The sequence below is a fragment of the Pavona decussata genome, unplaced genomic scaffold, assembly GCF_977016875.1.
Source record: "Pavona decussata unplaced genomic scaffold, jaPavDecu1.1 SCAFFOLD_48, whole genome shotgun sequence".
Taxonomy (NCBI): Eukaryota; Metazoa; Cnidaria; class Anthozoa; order Scleractinia; family Agariciidae; genus Pavona; species Pavona decussata.
Genome location: NW_028145470.1, coordinates 875,559 through 891,257, shown reverse-complemented (window position 1 = coordinate 891,257; position 15,699 = coordinate 875,559). Strand labels below are relative to the sequence as shown.

At 34.8% G+C, this 15,699-nt stretch overlaps 1 long non-coding RNA gene across 10 annotated transcripts in view; it reads left to right on the top strand.

Annotated features, from left to right (window-relative positions):
* Positions 1-15,243, top strand: part of LOC146481647 (uncharacterized) — a 222,333-nt gene extending 207,090 nt beyond the window's left edge. For 3 of the 10 annotated variants that reach the window (XR_014864277.1, XR_014864276.1, XR_014864271.1), the window contains 4 exons: positions 1,821-1,917; positions 2,094-2,179; positions 2,852-2,918; positions 3,484-3,589. This is a non-coding gene — a long non-coding RNA (uncharacterized LOC146481647). Of the gene's footprint in view, positions 1-1,820; positions 1,918-1,988; positions 2,056-2,093; positions 2,180-2,851; positions 2,919-3,474; positions 3,590-11,466; positions 13,888-14,793 lie in introns of those variants that run through there. The other 7 variants (XR_014864268.1, XR_014864270.1, XR_014864269.1 and 4 more) reach the window with 7 other exon arrangements.
* The last annotated feature ends 456 nt before the right edge of the window (positions 15,244-15,699 follow it).

Here is a 15,699-nt window from a genome sequence, read left to right as displayed (position 1 = left end):
GATTTTTCAGCTTATGTTTACATATGTTTTCAAAACGTATTGTTTCCTTCAAGAATTATTGATTGGAGGCCGAAAACTGTGTAAATATTTGTTATTTAGGCCACCACGTGGTTGGCTGATAATGGTGAGTTAGGCGGATTCTATTAAAATCTTCCCAGACTTGAAAAAATCTAAATTTTGCGTACTCAATAAATATTTACTTCCTTTAAGTCATTGTAAAACTAGATGTTTCAGGTAATTTAGGATAATTCCCAGTTTTCCATGATTACATGCTAATCCAAAAATGCACTGAAAGTGAATGTTACACCAGCTGGCTGTGAAGAATTTCTGTCCCAGTGGAACAGTTTCATGTTTTGTTTTGTTTTGTTTTTGTGGTATAAACTTGACGGTAAAGCCATATGATAAATCCTTTATTGACCACGTTTGAGGTCACAATGTCTGGATATTGGCCAAGTGTTTTTTTTGCATTTCTATGGACCAAAACAAAGTCATTTTAATCTCTCCACAAATGTTTATCCTATGCAAAGGATTAAAATATTCTGTGTAAAGCTTACAACATGTACAATAAGAAAACGTTATCGATTCCGACCTGGAAGAAATTATTATTTGGGCGTGATTTTGAGGGTGACCATTAGTTACCATGTTCTTCAGGGAAATCATTGTGTTGATTTCGTTGCCTTGCCATGCCAAAACTACATAATGCTTCAAACAATGACAAAGCTTTTACATCGTGCTGTGGTTCTCACCACTCAAGACATTTTGTTGTGCAAGGTTGCCAAAACGTATGTTTGGAGGGCAGAGTATCGTGTTGTCAAGTCGTAGTATTGAATAGTGTCCAAGCACCTATAGATGGACGGTCATGTTGTCAAGCTGTAGTATTAAATGGTGCAGCCAAACCATCGCATCGCAAGTTGCAATGCATTGCCAATGCATTCAAAATTTGTTGAAATGCATTTCAATGCAATTTTTGTTAAGCCCAGTTTTCCCAAATACAGTATAGGGTCACATTTCAAAAGACAAGATGCTTGAACTTGGCCTTTTGACTAATTTTAAGGTGCTCTTTTCAGCTGTGTCAATTGTTTTGCTTTATTGGGACTACATGATGTTATCAAAATGTTCAATTTTCGTGATAAGGAAGAGTACATGTATGACATGATGATAGCTATGACCATTTCAGATAGGCAAATTGGTTTGCACCCCTAAGCACACTAAGAATAAATCACAGTCGCATACAAAACTTGCACATACTTAAGTACTGTACTTTTCGATTAGCCTATTTATATCTCTTATAAACTATAAACAGAGGAGAGGTTTCCATACCGAAAAGAACTTGTTCATTTGATCCTTGGAATTTAGTATACCAAACCGTGCGCCTTACAACCAAATAACTACGGTATTTCTTTACACAATGGTCTTGTTCTTGACAAAATCAAAAAATTGAACAATTCTAGGAGTTTTTTGCCCAAATCTTTGTGGAAATATATGTTGTTTCCCAAGGAGAAGGAAGTACACCTGTAGTTGAACATAAGAAGGTTATTTTTTCCAAAATTTGTTTTCTGTTGCTTCTTGGTAGTTTTTTTGTGCAAACTAGACAACAACAACAACAACAATCTTTTATTCGTGCCCAGAAATTATATAGTGTTAACATAAATACAAGAAAGACTAGGCTGATGTTTTTCCTGAAATTACTGTTTTTGAAACTTTTGAGAAAGTGCAACCAGTGTACTAACCATGACACCACAACACCTCTTTAAATGTTAGTAGTACATGTAGTAATACTTTAGTATCACTTCCTTATCAAGATGAAGGCATTTTCCCAGGCTAACCCTAACCCTAATTCTTTTTCAGGGACGTGTACATGAGATATCAGCAATAAGGACACCATTAACCTCAATGCATTCTTTTAAATGCTCAATGGTGAGTTTTTGCTTTTGTCTTCCCAGGCTAGCAATTTCTAACATAGCTGTTTCATATAAATTCTTTTTCAGGGACATGTACATGAAATGTCAGTAGTCATGCAGTAAGGACACCATTGATTCAACGTGGCATTCTCTTAAGCAAGTTACTAATACAGCTCTTATATTCTTTTTCAGGGAAGTGCACATGAAATGTCGAGAGGCATGCAATAAGGACACCATTAACCTCAACATGACATTCTCTTAAAGAAAAAAAGTCAATGGTGAGTTTTAGTTTTTGTCTATTTGTTTTCTTGTTGATAAGTAGCTAGTTTGACCGCCGACCGGTTAGCTCAGTTGGTAGAGCACCGGACTACCGTGCGGGAGGTCGTGGGTTCAAACCCCGGCTGGACCAACACTCAGGGTCTTTAAATAACAGTCTGAGGAGAAAGTTCTGCCTTTGCTCTGACATCTGCAAATGGTTAGACTTTCTAGTCTTCTCAGATAAGGACGATAAACCGTAGGCCCCGTCTCACAGCCTTTGTTTGTAAATAAATCTGCGGGACGTTAAAGAACCCACTCACTGTTGGCAAAGAGTAGAGGATGTAGTTCCTGGTGTTGTGGTCTGGTCTTTGCATGTATACTCTCATGGTTGGTTGGGGAATGGTTAGGTGGTGGGTTTACCTAGCAGGGGACCTAGTGTTCTATTGTATACCCACCTGCCTCAGGGCGAATTTGTAAAATGATAAAAATGAAAATGAAATGAAATTAGTTTCTTAAGGAACTTTAAACATTAAATAGCTCACTTTATACAAGTGTCAGTGTATTTAGCGCAGAGCACTAATAATTACTTAACAAGAACCATGTGCTTTAGAGCCGTGAACCATGTGTTTCAGAGCTGTCCCTTACTACTTTACTTCCAGGTACTGATCTTCTATTTAACTCTTTCTCTCCAGGTAAATTTCAGACGAGGGATGAGAAGTCATGAAAGTTGCCTCAACCTAGAAATTACTGTCTAAAGAGGTGAGTTGGTTATTTAAATGGATTAATTTTAAAATTATTCTGCTTATTCTTATTCTGGAATACGGACAATCGAACGCCACCATTGTAGCGTAGTGTGCATCCCTATTCCAGAATAAGAATACATAAAATAATTGCTAAAAATCCTTCATAAGAGGTTTTGGAGTTACCGGGATATAAAATGGGTCTTGAATATCATGCCCAAGCAGACATTTATAGATTCGTCTCCCAAAATTTACTCAACTAGAAAAACTTAGAGGTTGTTGTTTTTAATCCGAAATGTGTTCAATCGAACAAGACCTTAGACAAAAAGTCAAGAAGGAGCTGAATGGCTTTGCAATTGTCCTGTTCATCTTTACTATACAATCAGTTCTGTTTTGAAACTAGCAGCACAAAATAACCAAATTATAGATCTGACATACATTGTTGGCAGGGCGTATAAAACTAAGACAACACTGTTAAATTGCCAACCCAACACAGCTCAAAGATGTTTAAACTTTTTATTAGAATGCTGTCTTTGTCTTACTACATTCACTGATCAATATATCATTGTTCTCTGTCTATAAAGGATCCAACAAACTTCCAAGTGTCAGATTCAAACAAGCAGCTAAGATGATCATCTCCATAACTGGCCAAGCAAGCAAGTAGAGGTAGAGAAACTAATTTTACTTTAAGAAGCGTAAGAAGGCTATCGTATTTACTCACGGTTATGCCATATACAGGTAAATCTGAATATTTTATTTTGTTTTCCAGCATTTATGCTGTGGTTAAAATGTGGGGACAGCGGGTCATAGTTGGGGTGTGCATGCAGCTTAGGGTAACAACGTGTAGCCTTTTCACAAATATGGCTTAGACGTGTGAGTAAATACGGTAGTTTACATGTATGCTCTAGTTTTGTTTCTTTTCTAGCAGCCGAACAATATTGCAACAAAATCTTCGTTTTCAAGATACAGTGCAATCACAGATATAAAGAATCCAGTAAAGAATATAATTTTTTGAGAGAGAAAATGTGAAAGCAGAAATTGCGCATCCAAAAATTTAGAATTAAATTATTAACAACACCATGTTTCATATGAACGGTCACACTTTAGGATTTAATGATAAAACTATGAGGCATTTTGTTTGCTCTTTTCTAAAGAATGGCTTACCCTTTTGTACAATGATTTTTACGATAATAAATGATTTATTCAACAAGATTGAGGAACAAGTGATTATGCATAGAAATCTTAGGCTGATAGTCTATTTTCATTACTGAAGAGTTTCAAGGAAGGGCACTATTTCTCAGTGTACTTGATGTAATTATCATTCTAACAGAGGCTGCCATTTTTCAATAAGAGTCTCCTGTAGCTCTCTTTGAACCTTGCACTTTCCTGTAGCTCAGTGGTAGAACATCCAAGCTGGTAATCGGAAATTCTTAGGTTCGACTCCTGATACAGTGTTAAGGAGCACTCGGATTGCCTTTTTTAGAGTATGCCTGTGTCACTCACTGAATAATATATCATCCTCAAGTATTCTTAGTATAGCTTCAAAATCGCTCCAAGTATTGCAAAGTAATAATCATTGGCTATTATGATTGTCTTCAAATTCAGTCAAATGTTGCCTGTTTGTCAGCTTTAATTGGAGATCCTGAATTTCCATATTTACCCAAAACAAGAAATTTAGAGACTATTCTGTTTTTCCTCATCCCAGAATACGGCCAATCCAGCACAACCTTAAACAGTGTTCTTGCCAGGCCGCGCCATTGCGGGATTCCCGCAGTTTCAAAACAAATGACACACTAAGATGATATAAAAGGGCCATCAGGGGGCAAAGAAGAAAAACAAAAGCTAAAAAAAATTCTTAACTAACGCAAAAAGAAAATCTAATGTCAAAAAATCAGACAAGAATTACTGGAGGCTCGATGTAGCGATCAATGATTCCTATAACAGGCATTATGATTGGCTGGGCGTGTGGACACATGAGCCAATGAGCGGAGTTGTTGCATTTGAGAATACACTTGCTTGAATTGTCTGCCATTTTTGTTCATGAATATTTCATTTGCGCGCTCATTTATGGAAAACAGAAAAAAACAAGGAAGTTTGGATTCGTTTTTCTTTAGTAAAGCGAAGCAGCCAAAATTGCAGTAAAATGAAGAACCTGATAAATTCAAAGAAACAGGAACACCAGTAGAAGCAGAGAAACCAACGCAAAGAAGGTTTCAGCAATCGTGGAAAACAAAATACGTATGGCTTAAGTATGACGAGGCTAAAGATGCAATGTACTGCACTTTGTGCCAAGATATTGGCAAGACAAATTCATTCGTGGCTGAAATTCAAATTTCGAAAGAGTGCGCTTAAAAGGCATGTTGTTCTTCATTTTTGGAGCTTGGACACTCACACAGCAAAATTTAACGGCTTAAATTGTTTTGTATTCATTTTATTCAAACATTGACATTCTACAGCAATTGCAACGTATATAAAATAAAGTATTAGTAAAATTAATTTCAGTTACAATGAGACTGTGGTCAAAGATAATGTCGTTAAGCTGTCTACCATCTATGTACATTCGGATTCCATAACGACCCAGTCTATCTCTCAAATGACCCACTCTTTTTGTCTTAATGGGCCCTTGGACCCCAAGATGCAAAATCCTGGTGAGAACACTGTTTAAAGTTAAATATGATTTCTCTTTGCTACTCCTTGATCATTCTCTGTTTGTAATCTGTAAATTGAATTAAGCGTGTCTTGAATAAATGTTCTGAGGTAGAGAAATGCTGTCTTATTTTCAGTATTTTTATGCTAAAAATTGTTTCTTAGTGCAGATTTAACTATACACCATTTTGCATTCAATTCATGTTGAGAAATGCATTCTCTGTGAAAATGGTATAATTTCAGAATTTGTAAACGGCTTGTACTGCTTCAATTAGTATTTTGTTAGATTCTTGACTGATGATAGAGAACAATTTAGCAGTAAAAGAATATATGGTGAACAGGTCATTTGTGTTTTCAGTTGAGCTGGTTTTACTGAATGGTTATTGAGTGGTTTGTTAGGATGGAAAATGTATATTCATGAGGGTTGACTTGAAGGAGCTTAGATTTAAAATGTCTTACTCACAGTCTGGTTAAGTTTCATTAGATCTCACAATTTCATAATTTCCAGTGAGGATTCTAAGGACAAGTGTTTTCTTATCAAAAATCAAAGAGCTATTCATCTGTTTTCAAGGAATTTTTTTTTATTGTTTGCTGGCTTTGTGTGGAAAATGAAGTTAAAAAGTGACACAGATCTGTTGGTCCATCCTCGGTCCTGCTTAAAGTCAAAGTATTGTCCTTTTTCCATTTTTCACTGAATAAGCATTTTAATGCGAACAAGCATTTATAATTATTATTATTATTGTTATTACTGAACAGCTGTTTCTGGTTTGACAACAAGTTCTGGCATTTGAAGTGATTTCTCTGAAAAGCTATTTTTTCTTGGTCTGCTTTCATGTTGTTAAAAAGTGGAGTGTAACATCACTTACAATATTTATTTTTCACTAAAACTATTCGTAGGCCGCCATTCGCGGTTCTGTTTCCATTTAAAATGTGGTTAACTTTTAATAAAAGTTTGACGTTTAAGATTGATTCTAAGTGATTCTCAATTTGTTGCTTTCTACTAAAATTCAGCTTTCACTAAAGGAATTGAGACATGATTTTTGGTAAATCATTAGGCATTTTTCAAATTAGCAACAAAGATTCCTTGCACAGAGTGATGAATTCTATCTCGGTTGCGGCTGAAGAATGATGATGATGTTACTTTTTGGTTAAAATTTGAAATAACATTTGCGTTCTCAAAGAGTTAGGCCAAATGTCATCCTCAGTGTGAATTCGAGACTTGATCATGTGATCTCAAGTGAAGCCCAGTGGGAGGCAATCTGCGAATCAGTCCTGTTGCATTTTAATTTTGCCTGATTTTTAGTGATATTCTGGTCTTTTTCTACTACAGTTGGCTATAGAGAGTGAAGTTCAAAAACCATGATTTCTCAGTAAATTTACTGGCTGCCTGGGGCCATTGTGTAACGAGCTGTTGCAGTCGGCTTGTTGTGTTGGCCTTCAGTCTTGCTTTCATCAATGTAAGGATTTTCTGGTTCTTTTTACTGTTGTAAGGTCATGTGTGAAATTAAGTTTGCCCTGCACTGCTCAGTGTTTTTCGTTGCATTTGTCTGTTTATCAGTTTTTCAGTTTTTGTTAAATTGATTTTCCTGGTCAGTTTACACTTGATGTTCAAATATTGCCAGTGTTCTATAGTTAGGGAGACTAGCTATTTCATAGACCATATGTCAGTCCTCTTGTAATGTATTTTCATCTTTTGATCAATATTGTTACATGTCTGTTTGAAGATTATTGCCGAGACATGATTTCAAAGTGACTTAAGCTGGTCTATTTCCATTCATGCAATATTAATCCTATTCAGCCTGGTTTGGGGGGAGGGGGGTACAAAATGCCCACACTGACTTAAAGCATTTGTAAGTTTCTCAATATTAAACAAACACGACCAAACTTGGAGACTTTTCCTAACATGTATGCAATTTGCTTCAACACCTAATAATATTGTTCACATGATTTGTTGTTTCTATGGCAACAAGGTTTAGACAGCCTAATTTTTCCTTTTTTAAAAAAAGTGTATCATCGTTAAATTTTTTGTAAGCCATTTAAATGTAGATTTTTGTATTGTTTTTTATTATTTTTGAGTCAATTTCAATGGTTTTCTGTGGTTTTGGCCATGCATCCAGAAATCCAAAATAGCGAACTCAAGATGGCGGCTGGAAGAATCAATCACGTAATTGCCACGCAGGCTGAATAGGGTTTGCAAAATCATAAGCAGGACATTCCTGTGGCTTTTCGCAGTTTAAAACATTTAACATTCATCAGTTTTTAGTTACGTCAAGTGCAATTCAAGTTGCAGAGAAGAATCGAATGTGCTCTCTGTTTGACTTTTAGGCCTGCTTTAATTATTTTTTTCTACTGGTGAGAGTAGTACTTGTTGTCTGTGTGACTCAGTTGAGCTTATTTTATTGCTGATTTAGTCAGTTCTTTCCAGGCCAAGCTTGTGTTAAATTCCATGCCATTCAAATGCGACTTACAACTTGAAGATTGGGATGATGTACGCTTGAGGTATTCACTTTTCAAATGAAAAAACTAAACCATTCTCAGTTTTTATTAATATAAATATTGTTTTCCCTGCTAGTTTTCAGTAAGGTTTGCAAGTCAGTCTACGTATGTTTCCTCATTGAAAAAATTCAGGTCATTTTTAAGCTTTTTGTTTAAATTCTGCGTGTTCAGTTTTCAGGAAAACTTTGAATTTCAGAGAAATGATTACTAAGTGTTCAGTGACGAGTTCGTTTAAGTTAAACAGATGTTAGTTTTCAGTACTTGAGAATTTCAAAATTAGAGCTTGCTTTGTCAGTAAAAGTTGAAGGCCATTTGTCTCTTCACACTTGGTTAAATTCTACATGTAAATGAATTTTAATTCTCTTTGCTTTCAGTTAGATTTTGCATATTTTCTAGTTTCTATGAGGATTTCATTGTCACTTAAGAGTTGTTTTCTGAACGAAATTTTGAAGTTTTTACGCCAGGGTTTCAGTTCACAGTAATGTAAAGAAAAATTTACTTTTCCCGTGAAAATTTAAACCATCGGTCAATTTTAGGATCATCAATTTCTGAATAACTTATAAGGTTCTCCATCTTTTGTTATCTTACCAGCTTTTTACCAATGTCTTTTTTCAGTAACACATCCAATCAGTGGGTAAAATTAACCTTCTAAGGCCATCTGTTTGTCTCCGATTAGTTTTCAACGTTTTTCAAACCAAAAAGGCGCAATACAAAAGGGACCAAGGTCCTCCCACTTTCGGCATTAAATGTAACAAATGCCGGTTGGCTCAAAACAAAATAATTCAAGGAATTTCGCGTGTTTGCTCGCGTTAGCGTAAACATTGCACTTTCAATAAAATGCAGGCTGTGATAATTTATTAAAATTTCTGCTTTCCTTCTCTCCCTTCACAAATTAGCATATTTCGAAAAAGTGGTTTAAGCAATAACAAAGGAAAACTACGAAATTTCAAGCTATTCCTATGGCCTTCTGATTAATAAACGAGCTTTGGTTTTACTGGAAAACGTTCCATGAAATTATCCAGTTGCAGTTTGAAAACTAATCGTCGAGTTTACTTTAAAGTTTTTACAAAAATTTCGTCTCGTTCGGCAGTTATATCTGTGTTGCACTGTATCAATAAGGTTGCGTTCGATTGACCATATTCCGGAATAAGAATAAGCGGAATAGCTGTTAGATTTCTCTTTTGAAGCAAATTTGGGTAAACGTTTTTGCAAACTTTTGCTGAAGCACGATAATTTAAGAGCCATTTTGTATTTCAAAAACCTCTTATGAGGGATTTCTTGCCATCGTCGCATGTATTCCTATTCTGGAATAGGGTCAATCGAACGCTCCCTAAGCTAGTGACCATTTACACAGTGCTCATTTGCTTACAACTGTATCACGGCGGTATACTGCTTTTTAAACGACAAAGTGCCAGACTCGAAGACAATTCTTAATGTTTAATTTAGCCGCTACTGCTGAAAATGTTTTTCAACGCGTTTTAAATTTTTCATTTTGTAAGCAAAGTTTGAGAACAAGCCAAAAACAAAACCTTCAAGTATGTTTTTCATCAAAGAATCTCCTGTAACAAGATTTTTGTAAACAAATATATTGCCAAATCTATCTGCATTTTGATAGTTTCTTCATTTTGTTTTGCCTTAGTTTGTTTTCTATGGTAACCGCCGTTTAAACTACTCAAATTTTCCCGCCAAAAGACTTAGAAAAAATACGGGCGCCTAAAATACGCATGCGCCGTTTTTTTAAAAAATTTTTTTGATCATTCCAACTAGTTATACTTTGTTTGAAAATGTCAAATTTTCCCGCCAAAAGACTTAGAAAAAATACGGGCGTCTAAAATACGCATGCGCCGTTTTTTTTTTTTATATTTCAAGGCAATAATGTAATATTTAATATCTACTTTAGTTGTCAAGTATTCAGTTTATTAGCTAATAATAAAAGACAATAAAGATCAAAACAGTTGTTTCAGTTCCATTGTATGTTTTTTTATTTCTCTTCTTAACAATGCTTTTAAATAATAAGTTAATTAATTAAGTAAAAATCTTTTAACTAATTAAAGGTGTGACCAAAATTTTTCTTCCTATATATACTAAGTCTTTTGGCGGGAAAATTTGACGAAATTTGCACAGCGTTTCCCCTGGCAACAAGTTTCGCCAAAAATTTAACGGGGAACACTGAAATTTTTTGATCACAAAAAAATTTCAAAGAGTGCCCCTGCAAATTTGAACCCGCCAAAAAACGCATACACCACTTCGTAAGGAAACTTTTTGTGAAAAATTTTGAGCTTTTTAAGTCTTGAATTCGAGAAAATTTGGAACAAAATTTGTCTGAAATAAAGTTTCCTTTGCGAAGTGGTGTAAGCTAAAAGAGCGACATGGTAAGCCGTTAAACAGTTTTGCAGCAGGGAAAAATTAGATGATCACAAAAAATTTTGAACAGAAAACCAATAGAAAAACGCTTATGTTTTTGTTTCCCAAACTTAAACCAAGTTTATATCAGCTGCAAAACCGTTAAGCTTACCATGTCGCTTTCAAAGATCTTGTTCAACTAGCAAATGAAGTCAGCACAGGCTAACAACTAACAGTGTTACAGAGGACCAGTGAAAGCATCTTTTTGGTCAAGGTAATCAAGTTGTCTTGAATATCGAAACAAATTCCTTGTACTTTGTCGCTTACTTGTTCCCAGCTACGTTTCATTTTAGAAAAATCAAGACACTGTCTAGTTCGTATATACTCTTTTCGAACTTTGTTTTGTTTTGAAATATCAAGTTATTTTTGTTTGCCGCTTTTTGAATGAATTTATCGATGTTTTCATATTTAAAAATAATTCCTCTTGTCAATCCATTTTTCGCTTTTTTTCAGTAAACATTTTGGAGAATAGCAATACAAAATCCGTAACGATATTTGTTCTGTTTACTCTTAAGTTCAAAACAACCGTTTGGAAAATATCAAGACAATTCTCCAGATAACCAAGGTCATAGTTTGTTTATTGACGATTAACAAGGAAATATTTGGTGCAATTATTGTTCATTTTTGGAAATAGTTTTGAAGATATCTGTTCAATTTCTTTACATCTTTAATAGGAGCTGGTTGGTTTATCTTCGGCTCTTTATAATATTTTGGCAAATATCAACACAATTCGATTCCTTTAAGTCTTTGATGATTTGGTTCGGTTACTTTCTAATTCGAGTTAAAAATACGTGCTTTCACTCGTTTGTCCCATGTAACACTGATTCAGTTGAACAAGATCTTAAACATAAAATTAATTACTAAAAAAACTAACGTCTGGTTGAAATAATGGGAAAAGAAACTCGAATGAGAAATTAATCTAAGCCCCAATATTGAATTTTCCTACCAGTATAAGTCAGAAATATCCATTAATATTTCAAAATAGCGTTATTTTGTGTCACTGATTTGTTCAATTTTTATAGTCAACAGGACCACAAAGGACATTACAGATTGTTCCACACAGCTCTAATGTGTGAACAACAGACAAACTATTTTTGTAAACAACTCGGTCGCACGTATAATCTATTCAATTTTTTTTTCGCAGGAAAATTTGAATTCAAATACAAAGCAATTTTAAAATTCTCTGAGGAATACTTTGAAATAAAGTTGAATTTTGTGCCTTTGCCGTAAGCGCAAACTTGTAATTTAGCGAGCGATAGATTTCTTCAAAACTCTCGTGAACTATTTTGTAAACAACTCGGTTGAACGTGCAATCTAATCAATTTTTTTTTCACAAGGAAATTTGAATTCACATACAATGCAATTGTAAAATTCTCTGAGGAATATTTCGAAATGAATTGGAATTTTGTGCCTTTGCCGAAAGCGCAAACTTTTAATAGATTTCTACTTCGACAGTTTACATCACTTTTTTTTATAAAAATGACCAAAATCTCATCTTTCTTGGGTTGGAAAATTTTAACTGGGTAAATTGTGTTTTTTCTCACAATGTCACTTTGACGTCAGATTTACATAATATTTTTGCACGGAACATAAAAGTGTGAACAGCAGACAAAAATCGCGTGAACTATTTTGTGAACAACTCGATTGAACGTATAATCTATTCCATTTTTTTTCACAGGAAAATTTGAATTCAAATACAATGCAATTTTAAGATTCTGTGAGGAATATTTTGAAATGAATTTGAATTTTGCACGTCTGCCGTAAGCGCAAACTTAAAAGGAAGTTGTCTGTCCTCTGAAACTGTTGTTGTCCTTTTTTTCGTTTGTGGTGGTCAATTAATGACTTACTCCTCGAAGTCCTCTTTTGGCATGCCTTCTTGTTTTGATTTTAATCATTAAAAAAAAAAAGCCTGCTTCCGACAAAAATAAAATGGAATACAGCAAATCTGCAAATTTATCTCTCTGCCCGGAAATGAAATGGTGGGAAAATCATTCAGTCTTTTGTGGTCCGTAACTCTAATTTAGTGCAAAAGATGTCCCCGAGAAGTTTTCTATTGTTTAGTCCACATCATTCCAACCAGACGATTGTTTTTATCATATATACTACAGCATGTAAAGGGAACATAAGGAATAACAGAAGGATCCTCCATAATTTTTCGTTTTCAGTAAATAATAAAATTTTTCGTTCAAGGAAATCGTTGTAAAATAGGTCCACGACACACTTAAACAATTCGATCAGTAATAGACGTTTCCATGGGGATCCTCTTTAAAGCCTTTTGTTCCCTTGACAACAGTTAACGAAGGTGGGACTGCTAAGTGTATTTGTCTGATTTTCACTTTTATTCCCGTCGCGAATTGGCCAAAACGGAAAAATTCATTTTAAAATTTAAGCTTCTAGTTTCTTTGTAATTCAGTCAAAAGATCGAGAAGCCTTCAACAGAGTTTCTCTTTCACAGACCATACGATAAAGAATTTTGCAGATTTTTGTAAATAATCAGGCAATTTAATATCGAATTAACCAAAACAGAGAGAGATCCAAAACTAAAGAATTTATTTTGAAATTTAACTGTCCATTTTTGTAAGAATGCGAACAAGGTTTCCATTCACAGACCAAATGATATAGAATTTTGAAGAATTTTTACATAATCAGGGAATTTGATATCGAATCAACCAAAACGGAGAGTGGTAGAAAACCGAAGAATCAGTGATTTTGAAATTTAAGCTTCCATTTGTTTGCAGTTCAGTTAAAAGGTAAGCCCATCAACGAAATTTCCATTGTACACACCAAATAATATATAATTTTCAAGATATTTGTTAACAATCAGGTAATATTAGATTGACCTACCAAAACAAATATTTCTTTTGGATGTTTTCAATTCCATAAAATTGGTTTGAAGTTAAGAACGAAAACGCAATTGCTAGTCTCATCTCTTGATATCCTTGTTTGGTGTTTCGGCTTAGCCTAGAAGTGTTTCAGATTTCAATTTTTTTTCCAAAAAAGAAACAATTTTTTAGCTTTTGACCGAGCTGTCCTTTTATCCAGCGTAATTTTTTCATTTTCCTTTATACAACTTGCAGTTCCACCTTGGCAACAGAATATAACTGAAAAATAACAACCGATTTCTGAATAGCGCAACACTGAGTGATCTCCGATGTTGAAGTTTTATATTTCTTTTCAATTTTCAATTTTTTTTTCATTTTCAAGTTTCATTTCCCAATTTTACTGTTAAAAAAAATTTCAATTTAAGTTTCAAGTTAATTTGATTGAAATCTCGAATAATATGGCGTTAAAGTATGCCAGTATGGACTGATCGCTCAGAGTTAACGCTAAAAATGCCTTAACCGATCTGCAGAATAATACCTTTAAAAGATGGCTGGTGTATTTTAGAAGGAATGAAAAAATTCTGCTGCGTTTTCAGTGTTTACAAAATTAAACGACCGTATATTCGAGTGTCAGCATTTCTGACTGAAAATATCAGCCTAACCCCCCCCCCCCTCCCCCGATCTGCCCTCTCAGAGAATGGTTAGTTTGTTGCAAAATTTAAACATACGATATTTTAGTTAATAGATCAATTGACTGTTAGTGAATTGAAGATTCAATAGTTTTGTCATACACCGCCACCATCTTTCAAAGGTATCCTTTTTATACAAAAATTTAATCTTATCTTTGTTCCGTTTGCTTCAGTTCAATGCTTTTTCCTCTTTTCTGATCCTTTTGCTCCTCCTGTTCGGTCTTCTTTCTTGTGAAAATGCCCTTCCTGAAAATAAAACAAACAAAACACATGAGTTGAAATTTATTTGAAATTTAAATAACGTTTATCGTCCCCGTCACCACAATCATCATTAGCATGCGATATTTCTTTAGGCTCGGAAAAGCCCAAAATTAAAATTAAATTTGTTTCGATTTTCATTTTATGAAGTAAAGAGAAACAAAAGGCACCATAGGACAGTACTGCTCAGTAGCTTTCATTTGAATGGTCACACTTTAGGATTTCATGCACAGACTCAAAAGGTAGAACCACCTTGTACAGCATGATAAACAGCACCACACAGCGAAAGTTGGTGAAGAGATTTAACAAATTTGGACAGTGAACTTGTACCTAAGTTTCAAGAGTACGACTTGCCTAAGTGAGTTTTTCAAGGCTGAAGAATGCAAAATGTATTCGTGCTATTTCAATGCAAAGCAGTGGACAAAGTCCTCAACACGTGGTCGCTTCGAACAATTTGGAAAAAAGGTTTCTTGCCACAGAAAAGACCTTAAATTCAGTTTATTTATCGTTAATTCTTCTGTAACCGCTATGTGTCTGTTTAGCTCTTCTTACAAGGTCCTGTTTAATTATTCTGTTCCAGAACCACGCAGAGTGAACCGCAACGTCGATAAAACGAACTCCAGGACGCGCTCACATCACTGACTTCGGAGTTTTACGTACTGAAAACACTTAATGGAATAAGACTCTTACCGTTTGCGTCTTAGAGGAGCGAATATTCCTTCCCTCAAAGTCTTTGACGCTTGTTCCTGGCGTATCAGTAAAGCTTCAACGACAGAGGTCACCTTCACACGTCCTCACTCGCCAAGCAGTTGCTCGGTTTGACAAGAATTCTGCACTTTCAGTCATGAATATGGATTAGAAGCTGGAACCAATCGCTGGTCGATAGAAAAACCATATTTGGAGTGGAATTCTATGCCCATATTCTAATGAATAAACTTGACATTTATTCTGTTTTTGTTCAAACCTTAGCCTGTGGGATTTATAGCGTGAAATAGCTGTCTGGAGTATTTTCCCGCACATTCAAATTGTGGTTTTTTGACGCCTTGAAATATCTTATCTTTGTTTTACAAAATAGATATTAATGTAGTCTCAAGCTATATGATGAAAAAAAAAACCCTTTCCGCTTTTCTGAGTCCACAGTACCTCATGATCGGGGAATACTCATAGTCTCTGTATTCGCTAAGAATCAAGTAAAATAGAGAAAATCAAAAGGAGATTAAGAGCAACATTGCCTATTGCTTATAAATCCTATCTTATATTAATAAATTTGAAATGTGAGATCTCCTTGCCGCAATTGAATGCATGAACAAAGTGTTCCAAATATTCTATTTTACTGGGAGAAAATTTGAATTTGTGTGATTGAATTTTAATGAAATTGGAAGAAATTTAAGGCAGAGATAAATTAAGAACGTACGGGTACATACACTAAGAGACTTCCATGAGACATCCATCCATCCATCCATCCGAATTTTTTCCTTGTAAAGTT